Raw genomic sequence first — 7,591 nt, forward strand, 5'->3', positions numbered from 1 at the left:
ACTGATCTAATTAATGAGATTAATTTGTTTAAAAAAGCAACTGTGATGTTCATGAAGATTCAAGCCAAAAAACAGAGCATCGTCTCGAATGAAAAAAATAGAGCATCAATTCAAACCGAAGTTAATTTCAATTATTTTTTCACTTTTGCTGATACATAAGTTATGTATCTGATACATAACTTTAGCTATAGAATAGTTAATGCACATCAGCTATTTATGGATAGAAAATTGAGATAAGGTATGATTGGCTCTTATAGTTCCGAATCTTAATGGGTGAGACGGGATCTTCTTGATGACGTATTTCATTCCCTACATTGACATGAAAATGGTTAAATATAACTTGAACTTTATACATAAATACGATGTATCATATGCATTAAAATATCTAATGCATGAGATGAGATTCTGATACATACAGAAGATGTATCAGAAGCAGTTATATATTATATTCTGATACATAAATATAGATGTATCAGAATCATTAAAACTTGAAACAACAGAAAATGACACTTAAACATGATGTATCAGAAATAGTAAATCTCCCAAAAATTGCATTTGAAAAAGATATTATGTATTTGATACATAAATGATATGTATCAGAATCATTAAAACTTGAAACAACAGAAACTGACACTTAAACATGATGTATCAGAAATAGTAAATCTCCAAAAAATTGCATTTGAAAAAGACATTATGTATCAGAATCATTAAAACTTGAAATAATAGAAACTGACACTTAAACATGATGTATCAGAAATAGTAAATCTCCAAAGAATTGCATTTGAAAAAGATATTATGTATCTGATACATAAATGATATGTATCAGAATCATTAAAACCTTCACAAAATTTTCATTCTAAAAAAAAAACTTAATTGAACCCATACCTTTGGGAGATTAGGGCATGTTGTAACCCCTTCAATCTTGTTGCCTATTTCTTTGGGTGTATGTTTAACTATAGCTTTCGACTTCAATTTCTCACGTAGCTTATTCATCACTGCTGGATCGTTACGATGTTTGGATCTAACCTCGTCGTAACCTTCCCAAGACGAAGCAGAACCAGGTGAAACAAGAATTCCTTGATTTTTATTGAACTGTTTGAGACCATGAACGGATTCCATATGTATCATTGAAGGTACGAGAAACAAAAATAGAAAGATTTACAGAAGAAAGCAAATGATAAAAATTTTAGAAGATTTTTCAAAGATTTACAGAAGAAATCAAAAGATACAAATTTTAGGAGAAATCAGATTGAATGAGGATGAAGTGAAATTCCATATAAGGAAAAATTAAAATATACCTTAGTTGAAACCTTGAAATTGATTAACGGTTGAAGAGGATCAAATTAACTAGAGCAAATTAGGGCGAAGATGAAGGAGGAGGCGGATGTATCAGTGAGGGAGAGAGAGAGAAAGGAAAAAGAGGGATTTTGGAAATTTTTTGGTGTAGTAGGGAATAAAAGTAAATATAGCATCTTAATATGTGTAAAAGGGTAATTTTTCCCAAATAATTTTGGGCCTAACTATTAACTAATGTCATTTGTATTCAATTTCTCATAATTTAAGGGATATTTTGACTCTTTAATTAATGTATAATTTACATAAATCACATAGTGTAAAGAGCTAATTATCATTTTTTCATACCGTTTTTCAATTACAGAAATTTCTTAAAAATACGGTAATCCGGATACATTAATTCAGTAATTCGAATACATTAATTAGGGTTTTATGTATCAGTAGGTAACATTTAAAGCATGATACATTGAATATAGAGATAATTTATGAATCATAATTAATATATCCGGATTACTAAATTAATGTATCAAGATTACTGAATTAATGTATCCAGATGGAAAGAAGAGATTTTTGAATTTTTTTAAAATGGATAGAAATAATAAAAAATATGGTAAATAAAAGAATGTAATTAGGTATTTTTTTCCCTTAATTAATTCTATATCAGACTCATGAGGCTCAATGGATTGTGTTTATGGGCTACCTCATTTTGATGTATTTACTTTCGATAAAGATGTCGCTTGGAAAGCAAGAAAATGACAAAAATGGTCACTTAGATTTTGAAGATATATCTAAATTACTCATATTTAGCAAACTATGATTGGTTCATTACATGCAATAGTTTTTATCTTTTTACGTCTTCATCAATATTTTGAGATGCAGTTTAAATCTTGGTATTTATGATCTTATGACAAGAGAATTGGGAAGCAGAGAGATTTGGTGGAGGAAAGGTTGTCACATAAAATTGTATATTGCTGCTATTTTAATTTTACTCTCTTGATCAAATTATTAGCACCTCTCCTTGAAATACAGTAGACAACATTTAATTGATTTGGTAATTCTTCATGAGGGATGAATTGAGAGAAATTTGAATCAGAACTTTAGATTTTTGTTCATTCTTTATCGTAATAATATCTCAGGGTTTACAGCGATAACTCAATATACCTACTATACATTCATTAACTTAAATATGTCAATGGTTAATTAATTGACAAACTGCGGAAATAGTTGAAGTCATACTCAATCAAAAAGGGATGTTATCCAAACACTACCTTTTAATTTGCCAAACCATTTGGGCCTACATGTTACTACTTCAATAGTAATTCTCTGCACCTATGTTTTCAAATTAATTCAACTAGCATTTAAGGATATATTATGTTCTAAAAAAAAGAAGAAAAAAACTATGACATTCAACGTGATCAGAAATTATGCACCCCTGAAAAAATAGAGAAATTAACACAAATATTAGCCCACCAGAATAATAGTTAATAAATGTATATTTTGAGTATACAAATGTACGATATACATAAAATATATATTTTTGATACAACACAGTGTATATTTTTTATATATTTAACTAGCGAATGTAATTATTTTAGTTGATCGGTCAAATATGTAACTTCCCCTCTAAAATACTGTGTTATGGAGTTGCAGAATGGTGTCTAAAAGATTTTTCTTTTGATCTCGATTTTTATTTAGTACTTTCAATTTGTGTATTTTAGACCGCTTAACAATTTGACGCGTTTTAGATTCTTAGTTCCTCTTAATAAAATGATTTTTTCAGTAAGTTAGTCTCCTCTGTCTGTTTTTTTTTTCCTTCTAAAAATAACATCTACAATTTCATTAAGGACATAAAATATGTCCCAAGGAGTTTGTATACTCTTTACATTTTAAAATTTCATATGCAGTCAAAACAAATTAATGGAGAGTATTTATTTGCTCCTAAAAATGGTCGGAAAATTCAAATATTAGATTTTGCTATAAAAGATTTGGCGGCTAATTAATTACCAAGTAGGAAATGCACCGTACATATATATATGTGATTTAATTCTTATATGTATTTATAGAGCAAGAACAAATACCAACAGTACGTGGACGGACCAACATGAATTGTGGTGTAGTGATGAGATTATTTTATTATTAATTAGAGGTCTCGAGTTCGAGCTCTGGATATGGAGAGAGAATTCTGTTGGGAGCGCCACATCCAAATTGACTTGTATTGCACGATTCGAATTTAGTTGGGACTTCAATGCGGACTCTGAACACTAGATGAAAAATAAAAAAAATAGTTTGTGGGATAGACCGGCATAGTTTGTGCACGATTGTATTTTCTACATGTATAAGGTGTTAGATATGACATAATAAAAATGTTTCTTGAAGAGTTGTATTAATTTTCTACTAATGAGTATATGTAAGTCAAGTCGAACAAACTATATTATCAATTTATCGTATTAAAAAATATCAAAATTAAACTTAAAAATATCGAACAACACCAAATTAATTAGACATAATATTAATATAATATTTTTAAAAATCAAAAATTTAAATTATGAAATCGAAGCCAGTCCTCTGCATTTGTCACAAAATCAGAAATCGAAAACGTGACAACTCACATCTCATAATTGAAGTACTAATTGTCGCATATTATCTACTAAGAACGTCATGATCGAGTGAGTTTTCATGGAACTTTTCATCTGAAAGAATTTCCTTATCTTACATTTTCCATGTTGTCATTGTCAAATTATTTATAATTTTCTCAAATTGTATTTGTGTTCACGGGTATGGAATAATTGTTAATTTAATACTATCTTTGTTTATCGTTACTTGTTCATTATATTAAAAATAGAAATTTATGTTTATTTTATATTTTATTATTATTAAATAAATGCATGTTAGCATTCAATTAGTAATATTGAATGAGCCACTTACACAGAAACTTGCACATATAATTAAAAAAAAGTTGATATATTGTACTATATGTTTAAGTATTCGTAATTGTATTCGAGTGAGATTATTGTGACGCTTCGATGAAGACTTGCATGGCTAATTTTTTCGTTGCTCGATTGCTCATTTACTTCTTCCTTTAATTAAGCAAAAATATTTTTCTTTATCGGAGATATCAGAAATATTTTATATAATTAGATCACTTGTTAGGTAATCATAGATACACTTTTTTATGAGTATGATTTGAAAATCTAACTTGATATTAGAAGTTAAATTAACCGATCGTATAAACAAATATTTATATTGCAATTCAATGGAAATAATTAATTAAATACTCTTTTGACAAAATCGATAGGTAATACTTATAGTAATATCTAGGTTAATCATCTAATATATATGGAAAATAATGCAGATGGTATGTACGGTAAAGTACACGCTAGTATCTATAAATTAAATTCTAAAAAATTCTAAGTAATTTAATTTATATACATTCACTTCAAACAATTTAATTTATCCATTCACTTTTAGTTATCCATTATTTTAAAAATAATTTTTTATTTTTATTTGCCATTTTTAATATATCTAGAAAACACATTTTTTTTTGTCTTCATGTTTTATCTTAGCATTAATTACTTAATCCTCAAATTATTTTTTAAAACTTAACACTGAACATCAATTATTATGAGCATTATGATAAAATCCTCATATCAATCAATATTTTTAAATAATGTGTAAATTAAAGTCCAAAATAGACAAGTAAATCTGAAAGAAGAATACGTGTTCTAAAATAAAAGTGTATAAATAGGAATTAAGAACATAGAGAACAGGAGAAAAACAAACAATAAGAAATTATTAGTAGGTCTTGGAAATATTTAAATGATTCTTATTGAAGTTGCATGTAACATGTACATGATTCCATAACTAAATCATCTCTTTCAATAATTTTTACCAAAATGTTTTTAAAAATTTAGTACTTTATAGTAATGAGCAAAAAATAAAAAGGAGCCCTTCTAGAAATCTCAAAAATAAGTATTTTTCTTGAAAAAAAATCTAGAAATTTACAAATTAAGAGGCAATCAATTAATTTAATTTGAACCAATAATATGTATTGTTGGATCGTACTTCTAAGGCCTGAAGAATTTGTTGCCGCAGTTGCACCTCCAAGCTTGAGGGTAATACTCTAAAGTAAAAGTAAAACCGGGGTGAACAGAGACTCGAACCGTTTTACATGGTGAACAACGTCCGCACTTGAATCTACAGGTTGGGGGCGATGAACCCGGTCCACTTAGTTTCTGATTTAGTAATGCTGGTTCTGCTTCACAAAGAAAACTAAATACAGTTAGTAACTTAATAAATGAGAACCCAATAAAAAGCCAATGGAAAACGGAACTCACTGAGTTTGGGAGTTGCGTTAATTAAGGGTAATAGAGCTGAAATAATTAGGAAAATAAAGGTGAAAGTTTTTAAATTAGAGAGGGAAAGTCTATGGCGGTGGTGTAATACGCTCATCGCCGAATTGGAGCTGCAATGCAAAACTATTCTGCAAATACTAGGAGAGTTAACAAGTATGGGAATTGCAGGGCAGGGGGTCTCCAGGTCTATTATTTAACGTGTTGCGTCTCTGTGGGTCTCGGTCCAAGTCAAAACCCGTCAGATGTTTGAAGACATAATATTCTGAGATTAGTAATATAGAGATTACTTCTTCTTAGATATATTGAATATTCAATGCATTGGATATACAAGATATTATTAAAAAAAAATTACTACTTTCGTTTAAAAAAGAATCACTTTTTTTTTTAGTCTGTTTCAAAAAGAATGACTCATTTCTTATTTCAGTAACACATTTTCACATGACATGTTTCAGACCATAAGATTAAAAGACATTTTTGTATATTTGACATAACTTTAATTTAAGACCACAAAATTGAAAAGTCTTTTTTATTTTCTTAAACTCTGTGACAAGTCAAACCAAGTCATTCTTTTTTAAACGGAGGGAGTACTTCTTTCGTCTTAATTTATGTGACATTTTTTGAATTTTGAGATTCAAAAGCTTTGATCTTAAATTTTTCATATATCTTTTAAATATTTTAGATTGTCAATTATTGTGACTTATAATGCTTTTTACGTAATTTTAAAATATATAAATTTTATTTTAAAAAATTTGAAAATTTCATTCGTATATTTCCGATCAAACTTAAATTGTTTCCCTCCAAAAACGAAAAGTGTTATAAATTGGGACAAATAGAGTATAATTTTTAAATTTAAAAAGTAATTCATTTATAATTATACCCTCGAATGTTTGACCTACATTTTTTTGGAAAGAAAAAATAAAGGTAGTTTTATGAGAAAATTTCGTAAAGAATTATCGTATAAGGTCTATATTAGATAGTAATGGTATTTACGCCTCTCCTACATTTTTTTTTTGTTGTTTATTACGGTGCACAATGATAATATTGGTATTTACACACATAAAGTGTTTGACGATGTAGGCAACAATAGAGATGGTGGATGTTAGGATGAAAGACTATTTGGAAGCTGCCGGAGTTGAATTTTATTGTTTGATACAATGCGATATATTTATTTATAATGTTGAATTTTATAGTTTGATACAATGCGATATATAACCCAAACCCAAATACCCAATACTTGCATCTGTTAGCGCCATTTTGTATCTCACATAAATGGTTAGTCGTAGGATATAGTTTATTCTGGTATATATTCATGTTAAGGCAAAAGATACACTATTTTTTCATAATACGTGTAAATCTTATTTTATTGACTAATTTTAATAACCTGTGATTTATAAATGAGGCCTTCGTCAAACAACTTGTATGAGGTAAATGACGATGGTAGACGTTACATTGTTTGCCCTTGAAAGAAAAAAAAAACGTGCAATTGAAAAAGATTTTAATTGCATAAATTATCATGTCCACATGCCTGTGCCGTCTTGAAGAGCAAGAGTTTAAAAAAAGTAGAATATGTATTATAATAGACATAGAGTTCCAAATTCTAGTAAGTGAATTTTTTTTTGCTACGGACAGACAACAACTGTGTAATTAAAAACCCAAATTAATAAAAGGTGCAGTCACTCAGTCTGGCCATTCCCATTTCACACACAATGTCTATAGTCTACAACATATCATTTCTGAAACGATGTTGAATTATTTTAATATAGGGAATTAGTAACTTTTAGAAAAGCAAAAAAGTAAAAGTAAAGGAAATGACTTGAAGTGTAGTCACTGCAGGTTACTTTAGAGCATATTTTTATATAGGGGGGAAATAATAGTGTCATTTAAAGTTGAGGATGAATTTTGACTTTTACACTACCATTTGGAGGGGGTAAAAAAATAATACTATG

Source organism: Solanum dulcamara, chromosome 8 (assembly GCF_947179165.1).
Source record: "Solanum dulcamara chromosome 8, daSolDulc1.2, whole genome shotgun sequence".
Lineage (NCBI taxonomy): Eukaryota > Viridiplantae > Streptophyta > Magnoliopsida > Solanales > Solanaceae > Solanum > Solanum dulcamara.